Source organism: Pistacia vera, unplaced genomic scaffold (assembly GCF_008641045.1).
Source record: "Pistacia vera cultivar Batoury unplaced genomic scaffold, PisVer_v2 Contig46, whole genome shotgun sequence".
Lineage (NCBI taxonomy): Eukaryota > Viridiplantae > Streptophyta > Magnoliopsida > Sapindales > Anacardiaceae > Pistacia > Pistacia vera.
In genome coordinates, this window is record NW_022196290.1 from 802,517 (window position 1) to 828,455 (window position 25,939).

The 25,939-nt window shown below is 35.8% G+C and overlaps 1 pseudogene; it reads left to right on the forward strand.

Annotated features, from left to right (window-relative positions):
- The first annotated feature begins 1,413 nt into the window (after window positions 1–1,413).
- LOC116145054 lies at window positions 1,414–5,391 on the forward strand (annotated as a pseudogene).
- The last annotated feature ends 20,548 nt before the right edge of the window (window positions 5,392–25,939 follow it).

Sequence of the window (25,939 nt, forward strand, 5' to 3'; positions counted from 1 at the left end):
GGTGCAACGCATGGGTGCTTGCTTGTGCTAGTCCATTGGACTGACCCATCAGAGGATTCCATACAAGATGGTAACTTAGTGTCTAAGGAATATATCTTCTTACGGATGGTGGTGCATGTGGTCCTTTGACTTGAGATCACTAGAGCGTCGTGTGTAAAGATTGATGTGATTTGACACCAACCTAACGTCATCTATCTTTGGGATTACCAGAACGGTGGTGATTGGTTACATTAGGAAGTACATTATGGCTAGGGTGGATCAATGAAGGATTTATCACTCCTAGTTATAGGAGACCTTATCTTGGCAAGATATTTAGTTAAAGAACTACGACTGCAAAGCTGTGGCCATGGTGGAACCAAGTTGGTGCTCAAATCCAACCTCATATGGTTGTCAAATTCAAAAACTGAATATACAACATGTGAAGGAAATAGTTTTGAGGTAGACACTACTTATGTACTCAAATCTTGATGAGATATAAGATGATGAAACAGATCAAATTTTACGGTAACCATACCGTAGACAAGGAAAGCTCGATCACTGAATCTTTGCTAACCGGGGAATCATGATCTCTTGCTAGAGGCCAATCTTGATTGGTGTACGAAAACACTAATTGGTTGATACCTCGGGACACTACAGCAAAGTAGAGAGCCTTCGGGTCACACACATAGAAGGTAGTTAAGTGAAGAATGGAAATGGAAGGACAATCTTGTCCTTGGGCCAAAAGTGTATTTTGGTAATTTGGGAGTCCAAGGGGTATTTTCGTCATTATGGGCAAAAAGGGCACTTTGGTAATTTTGCTAGGGTTGGCGCCATTATGCAATAATCATATTGGAGAAATTTTGGTCAAATTAGATTCATATTAATTTTATTTAATATGAAGGAATATATTTAATTTAAATTCAAAATTAAATGTGATATATATATATATATATATATATATATATGGATTAAATAGCTATTTAAAATTCATATTTTGGAGAATATCTTAAGAGATATTCTTATCCCTAATATAAAGGATTGCAATTCAATTCAAATTGGAATTAAGGAGATTGCAATCCAAACAAAATTGGAAATCAAGGATTCATAATCCTTGTAGGATTCTAGTTTGGGTTTGCCTTTATAAAGGGACAATGGATTTTAATTAATGAGAGATTTTTTTAGAGAGACCTCTTTTGAGAAAAATTAAATTAATTTTTCTCCCTCTCCCAAAAGCTCATGCCCAAACGCTAGCCACCAAGAGAATTTTTATTCTCTTAATTTCTACCTCCCTTCCTTAAGCTCTAAGATTGGTCTAGCAGTTAATCTTGGGGTGATCCCGAGCCTGCCCTCGTGTGGATATCGATGGACTCAATCCTACGTTGGGTTGATAGCGATTAATCAGAGATATCCAAAGAAGGAGCCGCCAACGAAATCATGATCTTGGGTAACAGGGATCATGCCGTGGTAAGATTTTTTTTTTACATATATACAATTCTGCACTTGCCATGACACGGTTCCTTCAAATTAATATATTTAGCTATAAAGATTTTATTTGTGGCATATAGTATCGTTATTAGCTGCAAGTTTAATTATGTAGCTATCATTTGTGCATTAGCTATAAAATATTGAAATTTGTAGCTAATTAAGGTATTTAGCTTTAAACATTTTATGTATAAGACATATAGTATCATTATTAGCTATGAGTTTAACTATATAGTTATCATTTGTGCATTAGCTATAAAATATTGAAATTTGTAGCTAATTAAGGTATTTAGCTATACAAAATTCATTTTCATGGTAGTAGCAATATTATAGTATCATTATTAACTACTAGTTTAAATATATAGCTAGAGTGAGTGTATTAGCTATAAATTATTTGAATTTGTAGCAAATAAACAATGTGAAAATTAATTTTCTAAGATCCTTATAATATGCAGCTATAGATATGCTAATTTATCATGTCAGTAATTTTATTTTTATTACTTATAAATTAAATAGTTATAGTCAAACATAGTGTTAATCACACCGATAAGGTCAATAGCAAATTGGAACCTTCAACCAATAGTTAACTTAAGAACTCTTCAGCGAGCTAAGAGTGTGGGGTTTTGTAAAATAAAATTTTATTTTAAAGGATCTCTAAGGTTTTTTCTTTTCTATGATCATTTAAAACTAACACTTTATGAAATATAGCTGATTTTAGCTATGAGATATGAAATATTATAAAAATTGGTAATTTTTCATATTTGTATATATGGACTTATATGTATGTTTTAGATGATGACGACGATAGCATTAATAATACTATTAATATTTTAGAATGAAAGCATTTGTTTATTGTTAATTATATATAGATAATGCAAGAAAATAGAAAAAAACAAATTAAAACATATAAAATATGGTTAAAATTATAGAAGATATGATACAAATTAAATCATATAAAATACTGCAAAATCACCTTCTTAAAAACTTTTTCATTGTTTATGTGTTTGGTTTAATACTTTCATAAAAAATTTTATACAATCGTACAAGACTATTGTAAAATAATAAAGTAAGAAGAATAGATTAAGAATGGTGGAATAAAAAATGTCAACAATCGGAGATGGCAATAGCAACAACTTGAACATCGACATCTTATTTCGTTGACATACGAGGGCATTTCTATCCGAAACTTTTAATAATCAAGGGTAAAATGGGAACATAAATACGATTACCAAGGTAATGAAAACATAACACCCTTTCACTCGATAATTGGATTACCTCTAAGTTTACCTACAGTAAACTACTATTGGTATTTTAAGATTACTAAAATCTTTTTTTTTTTTTTTTTTTAACTTTACAACCAAACATGGTGATTCTTGAATTAAAAAAATTGATTACCGGAATAATTTTTTATGAACCTGAACCAAACCTACCCTATGAGTTGTAAGTAATTGATCTACCATACGTAGTGGAAAAACAAAAATTCAATCGGTAAATCAATTACCTTTCTTTGCCAAGATCCGAGTATAGATTATACCGTTTACATGTTTATAAACAAAATCTGTATAAAGTAAATCCATTCAAGGATTAGAATACTTACGTACGTTTGGAGGCTCCTCTGAATATCTCTGACTTCGTACAGGAACACTGTTCACGGTTATTGTTCATCGTCTACTGTTCACGTGATTTTTCGTCAATCGATCCAAAGTAGGATCGTACTCACGGAAGTCCACACGAAGATAATCCGCAGAACCCTTGATTATTTTGCTAGAACAGTCAAGGGCTTCAAGAATCAAGAAAGAAGAACAAGAAAAGTTTTGTTCTTGAGAGAGAGAGAGAGATAGGGTGGCTAGGGTTTTAATTGAATAAATAATTCTCATATGTTTTAATTTTAAGTTGCACTTATATAGTGCAACAATTAAAACCCTATTCCACTTAGGAATAGCCATGGGCTCCAACCCTAGTTTACCCTTGCAACCAAACACACCCTTTATGGTATTTTAATTAATTAATTATTATTATAATTAAAATCAATTAATATATAACAATATATTAATATTTAATTAATAATAATAATTCATTTAAATCATTTAAATATATACAGAGATATATTTAAATATAATCTCACTAATTTAATTTTAATATTAAAATTAAATACAGAGAACAACCTCAGCAAATTTAATTGCACTGTGAGATTATCAAAATACCTTTTCGTCTTAAAAGATGAAAATACCCTTCTCACAAATCGATTCTTAAATTATCTTCTAAGTGTGTGACCCGTAGGCTCCTCATCATATCGGCAGTGTGTAGTATCGTGATTAACACCAATTAATCGTCTCACCACACATAGACCAAGATTGGCCCCTAGCAAGGCATCATGGCCACCCGATAGATTCGGATTCAGCGAAACCGTAGCCTGTCAACGATATGGTTACCATGCAATCAAATCCTTTCATCAACTGTTATCTCATCGAGACTGAGGTACAGAAATAGTGTCAACCTCAGATATCCTCAACATGTTTGTATTCAGTTACTGAACCAAATGACAGGAATATTAAATTGGATTGAGCATCAACTCAATCCCACTATGGCCACAGATTTAGTGTCATTGCCATTTACTGAATTACCTAGTGAGATAACTTCTCCCGTACCTAAGAGTTATGAATCCTTTGTTGATCCACCATAGTCTCGATACACTTCTGAATGTAGCCAATCACTATCGTATTGATAGCTCTGAATAGAACTACGTTGGGCTAATGTCAAACTACACCAATTGGTTCACAAGGCGCTTCGGTGATCTCAAGTCTAAGGATCACATGCACCACCATCCGTTAGAGGATTTATTCCACAGACACTGGGGTTACCATCCATATGGAATCCTTTGGTGGGTCTATCCAGTGAACTTGCCTTTAGCAAGCACCCATGCATTGCACCAGGTTGTTGACAAACAACTTTGACAAGTGAGATCAATCACTGCCTTTCAACAGGGTTATTTAACACTATGATAGCCTTACCGTATTATTTATTTCCTTGGTCAGAAAAATATTGGGGCTACGGACGTTTCTAGAATGGCCACCATATGTGATCATAGGGTTCTCACTATCAAGATTTGAAACACCTGATACCCTCGTCACGGTTCTATCATCCTAAGGACATATATCATTACATACACGATATAGAAGAATATGCCTTTTATTGATAAATAAGCATTTATTACAGAGTCAATTTTACAATAATTGATTGGCTCTAGAGCACTTACTCTAACATGAGCTCCACTCGAATATACCATATCAAGTGGACCCTTGATCTTTTATAAACATTAATTTGTAATATGTCATTGGAAGATTATTGGGTCTATAGAGACATTATAGGCTTAACTTGAGGGTCCATTAACACCCACACACCACAAAAATCTCCAAAACCTTAGCCGCCCCACCACATAAATTTCTTTATTCTCCTTCCTCCACTCTCCAATCAACACCCTAAATACTTAAACCTCCCAAAAAAGATGACATGATTCAAGAAAAACCACAAGAAGAGGGGCCATGTGAGTGTTGGCCACGACTGAATCGGGAAACACCGGAAACACCTTGGACCGAAGGCATGCATTACCACTGGATCCTCTTCGACAAGTACCACTCGGGGTATTTTGGTAAAGCGGGTATGAGGTATTTCCACAAGCTCCGCAACAAGTTCTACTGCCCCATAGTCAATATAGACAAGCTCTGGTCAATGGTTCTAGAAGATTTGAAAGAGAAGGCGGGCAAAGACAATCTTCCATTGATTGATGTCACGCAGTTCGGTTACTTTAAGGTTTTGGGGAAAGGGGCTTTGCCAGAGAACAAGCCGATCGTCATCAAGGCGAAACTGGTGTCGAAGATGGCTTAGAAAAAGATTAAGGAGGCTGGTGGCATGGTGGTTCTTACTACTTAGGGTTGTTTCGGTAATTTTATTTTTTTCCTTAATTGTGTTGGGACTTCTAGATTAAAGATTTTGATATAATGTTGTTTTAATCTTAGTTTGATTTCTATATAATATTTTGCCATGATCTTAGTTTCTTTTCTGTTTGAAAACTTTATATTTTATAGATCATAAATTAATTCATGAATCTAAATTTTTGTAGAGTACATAATTTCCCATTCATGTTTTCATTGTTTGTCAAAATAACCTAAATACTTTGTCTTTGTGGGTGATTTTAGGAATTAAAATCAGTTTGCTGCTTCGTTGAAACTTGAAATTGATAAAGCCAATGACTTCTTGCAGCTTGAAGTTGGTATTAGCAAACCAAAGGAAAAGCCCCAGTAAATACTAATAGGTAATGTTTTATACTTTTATTCATTTATTGATTTATATTGAGTTGAAATTAATTCTAGGAAGCATGCAGTGGGTGGGCTTCAAACCTGTCAAAAAAACATTCAAAACTTAATTTGACCCTTATATTTAAGTCAAAAGAATCTTAGATGCATTGATACATTTGCATCCGATCAGCCATTTGTCAATATATTTGATATACAAATATACATCCAAGTTGCCTTAACCCATATATAAATATTCATCCAAGGTATGTGTTTTACAGATTACCATTATATATTGTTGTATTCTTTGGTTTTGCGATTGAAGTTGATTTTAGAGTTAGAACATTTCACTGCAGAAGGATTATGGTGATTCATTAGTTTGAAGATCGAGAGCCATTACCCTCGTAATTGTACTTGTTATGTGCAATTAGGTTCAACATAAAGAGAAAACGTTAAAGGAAAGATTGCAAGGGTTGCCTACGAGGAGGGGGGTTGGTGTGGTACTCCAATTGTAGAGTACGGGTTGGATATACTCTTTCTTGTGTTGAAGTTTGGATTGAATCATGTAAAAGAAAGAAAGGAAAGCAAGTTGAATCCAGTATAGAAGACATTATTATAATAGCTGTGTATTCTCTTTAACTATTTCTTTATTTTTTATTATTCATACACATCCAAGCTAATTTATAGATTTATTTTGCAGTCACAGTTTGATCGATTGAAAAAACAACAAGTAGAAAGACGAATCTTATTAAATGATGATGAAAAATTTGAAGAGGTCCTTGGTCTAGAGAAGAATAGCTATTTGCATGCTTATGGTCTAGGAAAAAGTATTACTAAATATTTTGGAAGTAGACCAACTAAAGCATAACTTATGAAACAAGTACAAACAATTAGGAAGGAAGCAAATGAAAAGGTGGAGAAGGCAAATAGGGAAGCAAATGAGAAATTTGAAGAAATAAAAAGGCAAATGGAGGAGATGAATGGACGATGGGAAGAGAAGTTAATGATGGTGCTTACAACTCAAGGTCAACAATCTTCAACAAATAACCAAATCCCTTTGGATGAAATTTTAAGTTATTTTGAAAACTATAGATATACTATTGTAGACGCTAAACATCTACAGTTACAAAACAGACTGATCTTGTGAGGTTTAGGCCACTGACGATCTGCTGAACCTGCACATAAAAAAGAAACCATCGCAAAGCTTACGTAAAACACTAGTGTGGTATCTGTCATAGGCACTCCGACGCTCAAGTCAGTGAGCTTGAATTAGGCTATTTAGTGAGGGCTAAGGGGAGGAAGGGTTACTGGAGTCTGGTCGGAGATTAGAGCTACAACGAAGGTGCTAGTTCTTGGGAGCGAGAACTTTTAGGAGCTAGTAGGTGGTATTAAATAAATGGATCCTTAATGAGAGGTCAAGCCTCTATTTATATAGTGAACATAGGATCTTTGAATCCTAATAGAACTCTAAGTCCATAATGGTAGAGTTTGGGTAAATAGGAAAGTCTTGATTTACTTGCCTTTCGAGGAGTAGGAGTCCTAATTTATATAAGATTCAGGATCTTAGAGGAATTAGGATGTAGATGAAATAGGAAGTAGATGAATTAGAATATGAATATAACTCTAGGTTCTTTGGAGCAATCCTGAACTGATGGGGCTAAACCCAAGTAGACTAATGGGGAGGCCTAATATGGATGATCCTACCAGTGAGAAGCTTGATTGGTGTAATAGGCTGGCCCATGGCATGGATCTTAAAGTAGGCCTAACGGGAATTAAGCCATGGTATTGGGCCACGTAGTAGATGTTTCGTGTTTGGCCCTGATAAGGCCCAATATGATTTTTAGCCTATACAATTTGCCCCTCACTCTCTAAGTTAAGGAGTACTTAGCTTGAAGTGTAGTCCAGTCTGAGCGGAGGAAAACTAGGCCAAGTGAGAGTACTTTAGCCAAGTGAAGGGGTCATAGGTCAAGTGAGGGTACTCTTGGCTAAGAGAGGATGTAAGATGCATTATTGTAGATGTCCCCACTTGGTTAGCCTAGCCAAGCCAAGTGGGAGGATACGAGGTGCATCATTTGTAGATGTCTCCACTTGGTCAGTCGAGCCGAGTGGGAATTTCAAACTAATTGGAGCCAAATGGAGGTGTCATGGTGAGTTGCACAATGATTAATATGGTGTCTGTTAGTCCACTTGGTTTAGGTTTCTAAGCAAACCTATGGAGAGTGTTCGGGTAAATCCACTCAACTTTTCTTGCCGAGTAGGGGTTATAATTGTTGAAGGTTCCAATATCGGACCAATCGGCTAGTCCTGCTGTGTAGGGATATGACAAAGTATGTTCGATTACAGTCATTCGGTGAGCCAAGCCAAGTGGAGACAAGACGTTTGTTCGTTTTAGAGGAATAACTTCAATCGCATATGAAGTCTCAAGGCGTTAAGTTGGTTCGACCTTGACTCGGGTGTCTATCCTAGCCGACATGTGTATGACCGAGATTACGAAAGCCATTGGCAGGAAAATGGAAAGTTGAATTGCCTAGATGCCCTAAGGTGATGCCACTTATCCCATCCTGAAGGGACGGGCATTAAATGCAGCAGTTACCTTTTTTGGGGATTACAAATCCTCTTTCCTCAAACTCTATTTCTTTGTAAGTGTTCGAAGACAAAGGTTCATTTCTGAAAATTTTTTGGAAGGAGTTTCTTGGAGTGTTTTCATAGTAAACTCTTTATTCTTCTTCAATTTTTTGTTGTCCTTTTGGTTTTCTTCATGTTTACTGCCATTCTGAAGCAATATGAGAGAGTTTTAGTCTATTTTTAGAGAATTGTAAATAAGGAAACATTAGAGGTTGTTTGGGGTATGAATTTGGGATTTTGCTGAATGTGATTTTAGGAAAAGACAGATTAATCAATTTTTAGAGATAGATTTTCTTTGAAGAATCGAATTAAAGAGGAAGTTTTGGTGATCTAAGGATTTGTACTCTTGTTTGGTAGAGAATTTTGAAGATCGCGCTTGGTTGATGTGCTAGAGATTTTTAAGGGTTTCGATTTTAAGGAGAGAAGATAGGTTCAATTTACTCTTATTGTCCATTCAGCTTAGCTTAGTGCATAGGATACAATCGAGTGAAGGTTTTAAAGTATACACTTTAAATTGATTAGGTCAAGTGAAGTGGAAGTTTAAGATTGTATGGAGCGATAAAGTGTCAATAAGGGGGATTCTTTTGAATTAGCATTTCCCATTCGACTATTTAGGTCGAGTGGGAATAATATTAGGTGAGAAGGTCTCGGAGATGGCTGTGGTCATATGATGCGTTGGTGGTGACTGAGCCGAGTGAGGAGTCTATATTGCTTCCTTAGTGATCTTCTAAGGGCGAGTGGTGTGAGACATTTTTAGGTGATTGCGTTGGAGAGTCGAAGATTTCATCTAAGTGTTAAGTATTGTCTTGGGAGAGCCAAGTCATGTGGTGATGGAGAGTGGCGATGAGTATGAGAATGGCTCGACTCTTGTGGTGATGACAAGTGAAGGAGAGCTCCCTATGGGGACTGAAGGTGTAATAGTGGCTACCACCGAGAGGGAAAGGGCAGAGTGGGGAAGAGTCCAGTGAAAAGACAAACGATAGTCCTAAGGATGAGCCCTCAACGAGTTGAAGTTCAGGAGATGAATCGAGTCAGTCGGGTGGTGGCATCCTGAATGCTAATTATCTACCTCTTCTCAATAAGGATGATGAGTGGAGAATAAGGGTGATGTACCACATTCCCAACTCGATTAAAATTAGAATACCAAGGAGGTGTAAGCAGGTCGACTGGGACGTGCCAGGCTTTCTGAGCATGTACGAGATCCCATTCTATGATGGGTTAAGGTTGTACATTCCCTAACTGGTTCGAGAGGTTCTAGACCACTTCCTGATTGCGTCGAGTTAGCTCATTCTGACTGCGTTGGAGCTCCTGTGTGTTAGGAACCAGATGGGTTATAAGCTTGCATGAGCTTCTATACTCCTACTATCTAAAGGAGCATGACAAGGAGAATGGGAGGTATCAAGTCACCTTAAGGCATGACCGAATTCATCTGGTGACGGGTCTCAAGTTAAGTGATAAGACGTGTAAATAATCCTTCTTCTTTTTGAAGGGTGAAGATGCCTTTGGGGAGAGAGGACCTGGGGACATACCATTCGCATAAAAGGCCACGAGTGAGTATTTTATCTTCTTGTCCTTAATACTTTGTTGACTGAATCTCATATACTTGTCTTATACAGATCTAACTTACAACCGAGCCGGACAAAGTGGTGATGACTTGGACTTGACTATGAAGAAGGTTTTTGCCATCCCCAAGAACGAGCGAGATCGGAGAGTGTTGCTTGAGGATCCAAGTTTGAAAGGAAGTCACATGTGGGCAAGTGTGGAAGCTATCCAGAGAGGTATCTTGTTCCCTCCATTGAAGTGAGTGTGGCATGTGTTGCTAATTCAATACTGCAATCACTTATTGTTTGGTGAGTTGATTATGAACCCTCTAACACCCCAAGAGTTTGCACTTGTAGAGCGATTGATGAAAAACATATTCAAACTCTTGAGCTCGAGTGAGAAGCTTTCCAAGCATCATGCCAAGAGGAAGAGAGAACCGACTGTGAAAGAAGATGTCCGAGTGGAGGAGGCTACTTTGATTCCACCGACTCGATCGACCTCAGATTTGGCTAACTCACTCCTTCTCCTAACAGACAAAGGTTGACTGACTTAAATGAGTGTGAGTGCAGCAGCAGATTGGGAGGTTTCGCAGATTCTTCAGATACAACTCGCTTACTGTCTTTATGTTTATGCTAAGTGTTAGGTTTGACTAACCAAGTGTTTATGTGTAGGTCTTGTTCGGGAGCCTTTTTTTTAGGAAAGTTGCAGCCACGCAAGAGAAGCGAAACCAATAACTCTCTAAGTCCAACACGAATCTCTGAGCATGAGAAACCATAGCCCAAAAGTTTGAGAAAGAATGCAGGGCCAAGCTAAGGGGGGCTGAGGCTGAGTTGGAGGAGATGAGGAAGAAGCTAGCCAAGCGAGATGAGTAGTGTTCGGCTCTTAGGTAGCATTTGTTATCAGTCGCTGAGGATGCGATGATCAAGGCTCACGAGGAACTGATGGCTAAATACAAGAAAGGGAACACTTCTCACTAGTGGCCAGATGAGGACATCGAGCTTTGGAGAGAGATAGAGGCGGAGGCGAATGGAGGAGACCAGATTGAGCCGAATCCTAAAGACCAGCTGATGGACTTTGCTGAGCAGTTGGAGGGCACTCTTACAAGGTCGACTAGTCGTAAGACGATCCTAAGGGATGTTGAGGCTCAGTTTTAACTAGATTGTGTGTTAGCTGTCGAGAGAGGTGGAGGGAGTCAGGTTGAGGCGACTGTGGAGGAGTCAGCATGGGGTGATGATCCGAAGCATGCTACTTCTTGATATGCTTTGTACTTTTTTTTTTCTTTTGTTTTCAATACTTATATTTTTGAGGCACGTGATGCTTGTTTGATTTGTACTTGATAAGAGCTTGAAAATACATGTTTAGTTAGTGATTTATTTAGAGTATTTGTGTGAAAGTTAATTTAAATTGCAAAATTTGAGTTAATTATTTCATAAATACCCTTATGGGATCATGGGTGTATTTTGAGTATTTTCAGGTTATAAATGATATTTTAAAGAAGGATGATGTTGATGGAATTCTTGATGAGTAGAAACAAACGGTGCAAGAATCGGAGTTGAAACGAGGAAGCTGTGATGCTTTGAAGATGAGACTTAAAACCTGAAAATTCTTCAAGATGAGCATGCTTCAATGTTTCAATCATAGCTTGAGCTGTAGAAATCTGAATTTGATGATTCTTGTGGCATTGGAAATTTTATTCATAGGGATACAAAGTTTGTGTTAATGACTTTGCCAAATTCTAAAGATATCAGATGCGTGGGACAGAAAGAACAATCACTACAGTGATCGTTTGTGTCGCTACAACGATGGAGTGCAGGCCAAGGTGGGCTGTTTTAAAGCCTAGTCCAAATTTGAATTGTTTGAGGCATTTAATTCTTTCCTGATTAACCTCCAAACCCTAGCACTATAAATAATAATTAGTTTTTGGAGGTTAAGGAAGGAGAGAGAGCAGCTACTCTTTGGAGATTAGAATTCTGAGAGTTTTGGTTCACCAATTAGAGAAGTTTTTCTATTCTTTTTATTAATACAATTTGTGTTATGTGTTTGTGTGTGGTATTTTCGTTGCCTAGACAAATTGCATGAGTCGATGATGATTTTTGGTTGTTGGCATATTATTTATGGAAAACGCAAAGCATTACTTCAAGTTTACGTTGGTTGAGTAGATTTAGCTTGAGGTTCGTTGAGTGGTTCAACCACCTTGTTCATTCTTTTGGCATGCTTAGAAACATTTTATGTAGCTATGTGAAGTCAATGTTGGTGGACTCTAGAACCTAGTTGAGATGTGCTTGAGGCGAAATTCTATATTAGACATTGTTGAGGAAATGATTTAGGCATTTTTTTGGAACGTTTGAGCCTTTCTAGCCAACCCATGGATGAATTGTCCCTAGTCACCCATTTGACCCTTATGAGAATTTTACTTTATTTTTCTTGCAACTAAATTGTCCAACCCCTATACCCTAAACACTTTATCATACCTTTAGGAGAACTCTGGACCTTGTGTATAGCATAAAAGAGCTTTAGAGGTGTCTAAATAAGTGATGCATCAAAAATTTCAAGTTTGGGGGTTGTAAAAGAGTAGTAAGAAGGGGCAAGTGACCCCAACAGTGTTGTAAATATGTTTGGATAAAAAAAAAAAAAAACCTGTATATAGTTTTAATTAATGTTCTTGATTTACTTATGCATTTTCATTACAAAAATAAGAAATGCATAAGTTTGGGGATTGAGAAAAAGGTTTCATATTTTTGGTTGGTGATTGAGGAATAAAAGGGGATTGAAGCTTGCTACCCAAGCTTAACGTTACAAGCTTACAAAGACCTTTTGATCCTTAGTAGCGATGTCTAGTCTACATTAGTGGAGAGTAGTTCGATACTTAGGCTTATGGACTCTACTACCATTTGATAAACTTTACATTTTTGCATAAAATAATCTAGGAAGTTAGAAGGTGGATTGAAGTGGAGATTACCTACTCAGGGGACCAATAGAGAAAGATAGTCAATTCAATTTATCACTTTTTGGAGAGTTAAGCATTTTCTTGTCATAATGTATCAATAATTTTTTAGACTTGTTTTTGCGATCAATTCTAGGCACTTCTTTTATGTTTGGTTTTAATTTTCATTTGTTATTTAAGTTTTATGTTGTTTTTCTTTTATTGCATTTTGTTTTTGATGCTCGGGGACGAGCATGCCTTAAGTTCGGGGGTATTTAATAATCCTAAGATAATACTATTTCCTATTTGATTTTTGTAGGATTTTCAGGTACTTCTTTTGAGTTTTGTCCCTAAATTGTTACTTAATTCTACATATTTTGTGTTTTAGGCCAAAACGTGTTGGAGTGAAACAAAGCAAAAATGAGTTTGTTGTTTGGCATTGAGCATGTTTCAAAAGATTGGGGAAATTTTGAGGTTGATTAGAAGCACCCTTAGAGATTGTTCAGATTGGAAATCAAGAAGATCGAAGATTCAAGTGAAGAAGCAAGTAGAGGACAGTTCCATAAGTTCAGCAAATAAAATCAGAAGTTCGCCACGGCAAGAAAGTCGCTAGAATTTCAGACCACTTCATTTTAATTCGATGCCGTGGTGAGAATTTTTCTTTGCTGCGGTGAAAAACTAGAATTTTTGTTTTGTCAAAACAAGGCATTTTTGTTTTATGGTTTGCATGTTGTCCTAGGGTTTTGGGGACTATATAAAGAAAAGTTAGTCCATTTTGAGAAGGGGAGGTCAACATTTTTGGAAAGAGAGGAAGGAGAAGAAGATTTGAAGACTTTAGGTTTCCAAATTAGAGAAGATTTCTCTCCATTTTCTTTTGCTACTATGTTGAACTCAATTTTCTTTCTGTATTCAGTGTTTGTTTTCATTTTGATAATGAACTAACTTTTTATGGGTTAGGGTTGTGATGGATCCTTGTTTACAATGATTTAATCTATAATATATTGTTATTTTTGGATTCTATTGCATGGATTAAGTGTTTATCTTTGTTCTTAATGCATTTGAATGTTGGGTTTTTTATTCGAATGAGTGTTGAGCATGATGAGACTGAGAAGTGATTCATGTGTGAGCTTCTTGAGATAAATACTATAGGTTGAGCAAAAACTAGAGATAAACAAACGTGATCTATAAAATCTAGAGAGGATTCCACTTGCTTAAGGGACCTTGAATTATTAATCTTCATTTTGTTGGGTGTGGAAGCTTAATAGGGATAAGTAGGAAAATATAGCTTGAGAAGGTACATTTTACAACCTAGGGAGTCCGATTTGTAATCCTTGCATTTGAATTTGAGAGTAATAGGACTTATAGGTTGGGTTGGAGTAACTTGGTGAAATCGAAACCCTAATCTCTTTTCTTGAATTGGTAATCGTTTTTAAACTACTTAGTTGAGTTAAGATTTAGGTTTTTATTATATTTAGTTTTAATTTAGTTTCAATTATCTCCCACAAATCCAAATTTTTGTGTTCTTCAATTAGTGATAAAATTAGGGAAATCGGTACTTAGCACTCAATCCTCGTGAGAACGATACTCTATTAATCATTATATTACTTTTTGCTACTAGTCTATAAGTGAATGAAAACCACACACTTGTCCAAGCCCCAGATAATTTGAGGATATTTTCTAAATTATCAGCCAATGGGAAGCAAGGAAGGACTTGCATGGCACCTACCCACTTGCTGATTTGTAATCATTACCTTGAATTCAACTACTATAAATAAAAGACTCCCCTTCTCATTTTCAGGATTCTGATTCTAACTCTGATTCCCGTCAATATTTTCATAAGCAAAGATAACCTACGAGAAAGGGACTAACTTGATATTCTCTCTAAATAATAAGTTATTGTACCTCTGCTCGTTATTCGCTATACGTGACTAGCCCCTTGTAAACTCTCATATTTAAAAGAAACAATGGACGTAAGAATTGCTTTAAGCATCTGAACCACTTTAAAAATCATCTCTCTTATTTATTATTCTGTCTTTGCATTTAATATCATCATGTAAACTTGTCTTACTCTTGAATCAATCATTTCTCGTGTAATTTCTAAGACCAGCTTATGTAATGACTCTTTTTTTAGCTAGTATACTCGTAAAATAACAGTAAAAACTCATTAAATATATATAAGAAAATATATAAACGAGTATAAAAGTATGGGCCCATATTTAATTTTCTTTATGCACAAAACTTTACATAATATATTAAAGTCTCAAAATATTAACTTGACAGTTTTGCCTAACCCTTCTGCTGCGTGACTGTTCCAAATGACCGCATTTTACCTGTTACTTGCAAAAACATTGAAAACAACGGGGTGAGCACTAATTGCTCAGTAAGTAGACCCGTTATGCTACCCTTCTCTCTTTGTTGGTTAAATTCTGAATTTCTTTCCTTACTTCACATTCCCCCATTCTTTTCTATTCTTTCTTTACTCTTACTCTGTTTTTCTATCTATTCTTTCTTTGTTCTTTCTCTCTGTTCTTTCTCTATTCTTTCTCTCTGTTCTAATTTCCCATTACTCAGATAACGGCCAGGTTATTATGCATATATATAATGCAAATGCACAAATGCATAAAATATGCATTTTCTTTTCTATTCTTCTTTCTTTTCTGTTTTCTGTTTCTTTTCTCTATATTTCTTTCTTTGCTTCCTTTTCTAGTCTTTCTTTCTTTTCTTTTCTAATCTTTCTTTTCTTTCTCATTCTTTTCTTTTCTTTTCTTTCTTATTCTTTTCTTTTCTTTCTTATTCTTTTCTTTTCTTTTCTTATTCTTTTGCCGATCGGCGTGTATTCTTCTTTCTTGGGTACAACCCTCATTCACATGCACTCTTATGGACTATACCAATTCTTCTTTCTTCTTCTTAGGCCGCTCATTAAAGGCGGCGTGCATGTGGGGAAAATTCTTCTTGTCGCTCACGGTTCCCCATCGCAACAACCTTTTCTTCTTTTTATCTTTTTACACTTCTTTAAATAAAATTCAGATTTGGAACTTCTTTAATATTCTCATTTCTTTCTATTTACTCTTTAACATTCTTTAGTGCTTTTTCATGCTCTTATGAATATGTATGCATGTAGATGGTTTCATGCTTATAATTATTTCTAAATTCACATGTTTAAATGCAATTATGCAATATGGAATACAAACTCGTCATTCTCTACCATCTACAAACTCATCTCAATATAACACATAATCATACTCATACAAACACTTCTCTTTGACATTTCATCAAACAACTTATGTGCACAAAGCAACTCTAATTTGGCTACACTTTTATCTCTTTTCTAAGCCACCAAAAATTGGGAATAAAATCCTCCATATTTAATGCCAAATTTGCCCAAAATATACACTCCAAAATTTTCACTTCAATTTTTCCAAATTTCATCCAAACATTCATCAATCATCAAATACACCAACACAACTTCTCATGGATAAGTTATAATCATCATTCAACACCAAATCCATCAACAATTCTACATATAACACATATATATGCATAAAAGAAATTCTCTACACAACATAACTTAAATCATATGTAGGGTACGATTTACTTACCTTATATGTGAGCAATCCAACCCTTTAAGAATCTTCTTTGATCCAACTCTCTTCCTCTTAAATCCGATGAACACAAACCATCAAAATTCAACACTTTAAAAATTAAAACTCACTTCTTAGTGCTAGGATCTTACCTAAAGATGCTTGGGATTGAAAATCCACTCAAAAGTACCCAAAATCTATGAATTTCCTTTGAAGAAGAATTGAAGAAATTGAGAGAATATGGAGGTGAAAGTGGCATGAAAATGGATGAAGAGTGGCTAGGGTTTCACTCTTCAATCCTTGATATAACATAAAATTATATATAGTTTCCCATTTTGCCCTTGCACTTTCTTTAAAATTTCTCCATGAAATTATATCTCTTTTCACTCCCTACAATTTCAACTAATTTTGAGTGAAAATACCATTTTACCCTTAATGCAAGTTTAAGGCATTTTCTTCACATTTTCTCAAAATAACTTTAACAAAAAATCAACTAAAGGTATAAGAGCATAAATTAAATTACGTACCTCCATGTGGGCGTTACAGCTTAGCACTTTGAACGTGTGAGTCGTTGGTGTCAAAATCACACATCAACATATTCCAAGTTTAAGAGCTAGAAATTTTATGAGAAACAATTAGGTTGGTTGTACATGTAAAGTATCATGAAAAAGATGATCAGATTCCAAAGGCTTTCACAATTACATGAGAGATTAATTCCTCCACTAGGTTTAGGTAAAATTTCACTCACCTTATTTTCTTCATATTCATTTATATGATAAGTGAAAATTTGATTTGTTCAGTAGATTTGGTACCTTAGTTAACTCCATTTGGTTATTGTACTTTATTCGTTTATGTTTTTTCTAGGTGCCCAAGATGATAACTGGCGAGATATTCACTTTTTTTTTTTCATATGTTTTCTTAGTCATTAATCCGAGTTGACACTTACAGGTTTTTATTGCTTGTTAAAAGTACATAAAAACATTCTTCCCAGATTAGTTGTTAATAAATGTACCTTGATGTATCATTGAATAATGATCTCTCTCTTAGGTATTTGAAATAACAATTTACTCTATATTATTATTATTTTGTAAAAGTTTTCGTCACCCATTTGTTGTTAGAGGAATGACAAACCGCACCAAGTAGAAAAGTCTTTAAATGGGTGACGAAAATTTTTATTTGAAAATTATAGCTGACATTGCAAAACTTTTTACAGTAGTATAGTTTCTATCGACAATCAATAGCAATCCTATATATTATAAAACTTTAACCTATTGTGTTGTAAATTGTTGAGATTGCGGAGCCAAATTCAATCCAAATTTGTGTTGGATTAGGACATAAGTTTTCTTAATATGTTTTATGTAGAATTGTTTTCTTTTAGGAATAAAATTATAATGGTATAAGGAACTAAAAATAAAATTCCTATTAGGATATGGGATTTGAGTCCTATTAGGAATAGTATCCCATGTATTACCTATAAAAAAGGGTTAAGTCCTAGAGTTAGATATCACATCATAAAATTGAATAGAAGGCAAAACCACAATTAGAGAGTGAGAGCCACCAAATAGGGTTTAATGAGTGAGCCAATTTGTGAGGCTTGAGAGATTCTTGTAATTTCTTTTCTTCTTCTTCATAGTAAAATTTTGCAGCGGCAAAGTGGATGTAGCTCTCATACGTATGGAGAGTGAACCACTATAAATCTTGTGCTTGAGTGTGTGGTCATTTGTTTGTCCTTTGTTTGCATTATTTTCGCTTTTAAAGATTTAGGATTTGCTAGTATCTAATTAAATCCTCCCAACAACTGGTATCAAAGCAATGTTAAGGGAAGAAGCGATGGTTGGAGAAGAGGAGGATCTACACCCGGGACCAACAAGTTCGATGGAATAGATTACGCATTCTGGAAGATGCAGATTGAAGATCATTTGTATGGTAGAAAATTACATCTACCTCTCTTAGGAGAAAAACCCAAAAAGATGTCAGATGAGGAATGGGCACTCCTTCATAGACAAGTACTAGGAGTCATTCGATTGACATTGACCAAGAACATGGCGAAATAGACAGCCACAACAAGGTTGATGAAGATCTTGTCCGATGTGTATGACAAGCCTTCTGCAAGTTGCAACGTACATCTTATGAAAAAATTATTTGATCTTAAGATGAAAGAAGGTGCTTCCGTGATAGAGAATATGAATGATTTTAATACAATTATTAATCAACTATCGTCTACAAAAATTGATTTTGGTGAAGAAGTTTGTGCCCTAATTGTTATGGCCTCCCTACCAAATAGTGGGAGCCTATGAGAGCAGCAATTAGTAATTCAATAGGTAGTGTGAAATTAAAACTCATAGATGTTAGAGACAAAATTCTTGCTAAGGAGGTTCGCAGGAAAGATTCAGGTGAGATAACATTTAATGCTTTGAATGTTGAAAAAAGAGGTAGGGGGCTACGATAGAAATTCAAATCGAGGTAGAGAAAGATCAAAATCAAGGAACGGAAGAAGCAAGTATAGGTTTGGGAAAAAATGGAGTGTTGGAATTATGGCAATTAAGGCCACATACAAAGGAATTGCAAAGCACCAAAGAAAGAGGATCACAACAATAACGACATTGCTAATGTCGTAACTGAAGAGGTACAAGATGCCTTACTTTTAACTGTTGATAGTTCTATTGACTCTTGGGTTTTAGATTCAGGAGCTTCATCCCATACCATTGCACACTGTGAAATTCTAGAAAATTATGTGGCTAGAAATCATGGAAAGGTATACCTAGCAGATGGAGAACCTTTAGATATTGTAGGTATGGGTGATGTTAGGTTGAAGATGGCAAACGGATCTCTGCACAAAATCCAAAAGATAAGGCCTATATCAAAATTGATGCGTAATCTAATATCAGTTGGGCAACTTGAAGATGAAGGGCATAGTGTGTCTTTTCTAGGTGGTGTATGGAAAGTTACTAAAGGAGCAATGGTGGTTGCTCATGGAAATAAAACTAGAACTCTTTACATGACTTCTAATTGTAGAGATTCAGTTGCAGTCACAGATGCTAGTGTTACCTTGAGTTTGTGGCATTGTAGACTTGGGCATATGAGTGTGAAAGGAATGAAGGAGCTTCAATCAAAGGGAAAACTACCAGAGTTGAAGTCGATTGATCATAGTTTGTGTGAAGGTTGCGTCTTTGGCAAACAAAGAAGAGTAAGTTTTCCCAAAGTAGCAAGGGAACCAAAGGCAAATAAGTTGGAGTTGGTTCATACAAACATGTGCCGACCTACTCTTGTGTCATCCCTTGGAGGCTCAAAGTACTATATATTTTCATTGATGATGCAAGCAGAAAGGTATGGGTTTATTTTTGAAAAATAAATATGATGTTTTTGATACTTTTAGAAAATGGAGAGCCATGGTTGAAAATGAGACAAACTTAAGGGTAAAATGCTTGCGATCCGATAATGGGGAGAGTACATTGATGAAGGGTTCAGAGAATATTGTGCCAATAATGGGATCAAGATGGAGAAGACCATTCCTGCAACTCCTCAATAGAATGGTGTCGCCAAAAGGATGAACAGAACCCTAAATAGGCGTGCAAGAAGCATGAGATTGCATGCTGGACTACCACAGACATTTTGGGCTGATGCAATTAATACCATAGCCTACTTGCTAAATAGAGGACCCTCTGTACAACTAAATTACAAGATCCCAGAAGAAGTTTGGAGTGACAAAGAGGTAAATTATTCTTTCTTAAGAGTGTTTGGTTGTTTAGCATATGTTCGCATTGACTCTACTCCCAAAAGTAAGCTTGATGCTTGATAATCATATTTTACACTATGATTTTGCATTGAATTTTGATAGGATTTAGGATACTTTTCATACAATTTGGGCCATAATTGCTATCTAATTCTATTGATTTGTCTTTGCAGGCCTAAACGATGAATTTTAACATAAATGACAGTTTTGAGCGTAAATTATGTAACTTGAGCTTGGAAACTCGGAATGACCTGAATTTGGACGCTTTGAAAGCTAAGAAGAAGAGCTAAAACTTTCATGTTTTGGGTTTTTCCTAATTCTGACTGGACAAGGGTGAAAACTTGGCTTGAAGTCGTGAAAAGTACGCTGGGAACTGAAGAAAAACGTATTTGGACGTGCTTCAGTATTTCTGCCATAACTTGAGCTGTAGACCTCAGATTGTGCTTATTCTTAAACGAAAAGAAATATAATTGAAAGGGATACAATTTACATGTTTAACATGTTTCCAGATTCAGACTATATCATGCTCAAATTTGGCCCAAAATTCTTCACCGCGGTGAAACCTGCATCAGATGTAAAAATAAAACGACGCATTTTGGCTTGCTAGGGCTTCATCCTTAAGTGAGAGAGGTATAAATTAGAGTGAAAAGGAAGAGAAAAGAGTCTTGGTTCATCATTTGGAAGGCAGCTCTTGGAAGGAGAAGATTATTGAAGATTTGGGCTTCAAATTAGAGAAGATTTCTCCATCTTTTACTTGTTTTTCAATGATGAATCTTGATTCAGTTTGTTTTTGTTATTTTATTTCGTTTTTGAGTATGAACTGAGTTGTTTAGCTAGGGTTTGATGTAACCTTGATACAATGATTCAAATTTATATGAATTGATTTACTTTGAGTTTTAATTTCATGATTGAGTGTTTATCTCTTTGCTTAATGACTTTTGGATGCTTGATCACCATTCAAATGTGTGTTGTTCACAATGAGACTGAGAAGTGATTTGTGATTGTGCCTCTTGGGATAAATACCGTAGATTAAGCAAACGCTAGAGATAGGTTTAGCGATCTATGAAATCTAGATAGAATTCCATAAAGCTTAAAAGACTTTGAACTATTAATCTTCATTTTGTTGGGTGCGGAAGCTTAATAGGATAAGTAGGGAAATGTAGCCTGAGAAGGTATGTATTAGGGAATTCGATTTTCAATCAAGGAATTAGAACTTGGGTAATAGATTCTATGATTTGGGCTAGCGTTATCTAGGTGAATCAACACCCTAGCATTTTTTTTAGCATTGTTTAATTAGATAAGTTGTTGGGTTTTGCTTTATTTCGTTATCATTCATTTATATTTTGTTGATTTGTATTTAGTTGTTAATTTTCCATCAATCCAATTTATTGTTGCTTTAATTAGGACTTAAAACGGGAAATCGGTACTTAGTAACACTATCCTCGTGGGAACGATACTCTACTTATCACTTCATTACTTTGTGCGACTAGTACACTTGCTCCAAAAACTTGATGCGTGTTTACTACAACATGCAATATGTAGAAAGTATACTAGTCACACAAGTATAGAGTGATGATTGAGTATCGTTCCCACGAGGATTGGTGGCTAAGCACTAAGTTTTTCTACTGTTTTCAAGTTGGAGCAATCGAGTTGTTTGGATTGAAGGGAAACAAATTAAACTAAAAACTAAAACAGAATTTCTAAATGTTCAAAACTAAATGATGAAAGCAAAATTTAAGACACGGATAAAATCAATTCAAAACAAACGGGTAGGTTTGACTTCATTCGGACTCTTTTGGATTAACCTAAGGATTATACTAATTCCAAATTCACAGCATTGATTGTAAATCGAACTCTCTAAAGTATAAAATATACCTTCTCAGGCTATATTTCCTTACTCTTCCCTATTAAGCTTCCGCACCCAACAAAATGAAGACTAAAAGTTCAAAGTTCATAAGCACAAGAATCCTAGATTGATTTCATGATTCTAAATCTATATCAGCATTTAATACTACAATGGTAATTACCCAAGAAGCTGAACATGAATTATTTCTAATCTCATCATGTTCATCACATAAAAAAAATAATTTCAGATAATCACGCCTCAAAGCAAAATTATATGAAAATAGTAATCACAATTACTTAACCCATTAGAATCCGAACTACATCAAAACCCTAACCCAAAACAGGTTAGTTCATGGCTAAATTAACAATACAAATAAGAAATGAAAAATCCAAAGTTCAACATAATGAAAATAGAGAAAGACAAGAAAATCTCCCAATTGAAGAATCCCTGGTTTAATCTCGAATCTTCACCCTTTGAAATCAAAGTTTGCCTAAAACTAGTCACGAAAATGTAAAAAGCTGCTCTTTCTCAGAAAAATGAACTCTTGGTAAAATGACTAAGTTCTCTTTTATACTCAGCCAAAAACCTAAAAACAAATGCCTAAATGAAACTGTGCGTTTTTTAAATTTCCAAACTTCGCCATGGCGAAGAAGATTCTCGCTGCGGTGAAGACGTGAATTTCCCTCGTGCGCAACACACTTCGCCATGGCGAACCTTCATATGAATTCTGAATCTCTGCTTTGACTTTCCCAACTTCTAAGATCCCTCACTTCTGAATCCAAAACTCCAATTTCTTTAATTGCATTAAATGTCCATTTTAGCCTGAAACACAAAATATAAAGAATTAAGTAGCAATTCAGGTCAAATGAACTAAAAAGTATCTAAATCCGACTAAAAAGTCTAATCAAAACAGTATAATTCACGGATTATCAAATACCCCCAAACTAAAGACATGCTCGTCCCCGAGCATAAGGACTCAATGAAAGAAAACCAAAAAAAAAAAAAAAAAAAACAACCAAAAACACAAAACACAACACAACAAAACTGAAAAATGAACAAACACAACTTGACTCAACTCAACATACGAATTACCTCGAAATTTCACAAGTCTCAAAGGTTGTTGAAAAATTATTATCAGAAAATGTTCAACCTCCAGAAGTTATAAGCTACATCGACAGTCTTTCTCAATCGGTCCACCGAGTAGTGATCCCCTTCAATCCACATTCCAACTTCCCGGATTATTTTATGCAAATGAAAAGTTTGTCAATGGTGGGCGGACTCCATAAGCCTAAATATCGAACTACCTCCACTAATGTGGACTAGACATTGCTAAGGATCAAAAGGTCTTTGCAAGTTGTACGCTTAGGCGCGGGTAGTTGGTTTCAAGAAAAAGGATAGGATAAACAAAGTAAGAGAACTTGGTTTTCCTCATGCAAACACTACAAGTCACATCAAACTCCACTTCTTCTCAACCACCAATCAAAGTATCAACCATTTTACACCCCTCAAACTTATGCATTCCTTATTTTGATTTTGAATTGAACTAAAGAACAAAATTTATTTATTTTTTTTTTTTTTCACACAATCAGATTGAGGTTAGTTAACTCTCTTATTCTTATCGCCCTTCTCACAACCCCTAAACTGTTCTTTTAATGATTCGCACCACTCTTCACTTTCTTTGTGTTTTGCATTAGGCCCAAGATTCTCCTAAAGGTACCATTATGTGTTTAGGGTAGTTGGGTTGGGAAATTTTTTTGTTAGTTTGCAAGGAAAATAAGGCAATGATAATCTCATAAGGCTCAAATGGGTGACTAGGGAAAGATTCATTCATGGGTCGGCTAGAAAGGCTCAAACATTCTGAAAAATGCCTAAATCATTTCCTCAACAATGTCTAATCCTAGAATTTCGCCTCAAGCACTTCTCTACTAGGTTCTAGAGTCCACCAACATTATCAAACTTTACCTAACCACATAAAATGAATCTAAGCATGCTGAAATAAATGAAAACGGTGGTTGAACCACTCAACAACCTCAATCAAAATCTTGTCAATAAACAAAAACTTGAAGCAATGCTTAACATTTTTCAATAATAACATCCCAACAATCCTAGTCTCATCATGGACTTATGCAATTCATCATTGGCAACCACAATAAAAACACAAACTTAACTGAAACAAAATCAAAATTTTTCAAATTTTCCTACCCCCAAACTAAAGATGACATTGTCCCCAATGTCACAGTATGCACAAATTAGGAATGGAAAACAAAATAGAAAAAAAAAAAAAAAGGTGCGAGATAGTTCCTTGATTAGTCCGTGAAGTTGAAATTTCGCTCAACATTGTGCACACCTGGTCCTCAGCTTTTTCATCACCCACATTCTGGAAAACAATTGAAAATGGTGGTGTCTACTATGTTAGAAAAATCCACTGACTAATATGAAAGTATTACAACCCTAATCTTGTCTTTACATAAACTAAAATTTAAAACAAAAATGAAACAACTAAAACAACTCACACAATCCCAAACAAAAATGTCAATGGAGTTCAATGTTCAAAATAAAATAAAAACAAAAACAAAAAACAAATAAAAATAACGAAACTAAAACAGGTGCTCAGGTGCTCATTCTTCAGCCTCTTCCTCTTCCTCAGCGCCATCCTCTTCTGAATCGGAGTCCATCCATTCATCTGAATCCCAATCTTCCCACTGGTGTTTTGAAGTATCAATCTCGACGTTGTTGTAGCAGCTAATTTGTAGCTCATGTGTCTTCCTGGCCTGCTCTGCCAGCCACTCGTGATGTCGCTACATTCTTTTCATCAGACCTATCATTTTCTGCATCATTTCTCTCATTGGGACTGTTGAACCAGATGTGGTGGCCGCTGTTGTGGTTCTCCTTCTCTTAGTGCCTGATCTAGGCCCTGCTTCTGTTTGAGGTGCAAGATGTTTCCAGAAGTAGGCTGTGTCAAGGACTGGGCAGCATGGATCAGTGGCTCATCAGCCTATACCTCGACCCCCGCTTTAGTGCACAAAGCTGTAATGAGTTGAGGGAATGGAAAACTGCCTCGCCCTGGTTTGGCTGCAAGTTGGATACTTGTCAGGATGATGTGCCCCACGTCCATTCTCTTTCCTGTGGCAATAGAATACAACAAGATTGCCTTATCATACATCACTGTACTGTAGTGCGTCTCCGGCATCATCCTAGCTGAAACAAAATACTGCCACAACTTAGCCACTAGTGTTAAACTAGTCCTCTTAATGGTTTTCTTCCCCTTCTTTGAAACATCCTAAGAGGCATCTGGTTTCGCTATGGTACTAAGAATCTCGTCATACCTTTTCTATGTCATCCTAAACTCCTCATATTCATCCTTGTCAATCTGAGGTAAATCATAGAAATCGTTTATGACCTTTTCTGTGAATATCACATCAGTACCCCTCACAAAAACAACCCCCTCATCACATTCAGGGACGTTGGCATAAAACTCTCTCACCAGTGGCTCCACAGCTGCATGTGCGGGTTCACTCCTAAATTTATCCTACTTTCTCCTTTGACTCCACTCATCAGCCTCGGTTGCAGTTAGCCCACGTTCAGGGATAAATCCCTTGTCTTTCCTTTTGGCTGCTACCTCATATTTTTTCCGAGCCTTTTCATTCATAAACTGGTCATCTACCTTCTTTCCTTTTCCCTTTCCCTTGGATGGTACCTTGACTTTGAGCAGCATCTTCTCCTAAACTACACTTCAACTCAAACAATGCAACTCAACAATTCAAACCTAAGTGTCTAACAACACCCAATTCAATCCTGCAAAAACTTCCAACACTTCAAAAATTTTTCACCTCAACCCCCAAACTACGATTTTTCAAAATTCAACTAAACACTCCTCAATATCATACAATGCGCAAGCAACCCTTCCTCAAACAAAATCAATACTTCATAAGCACA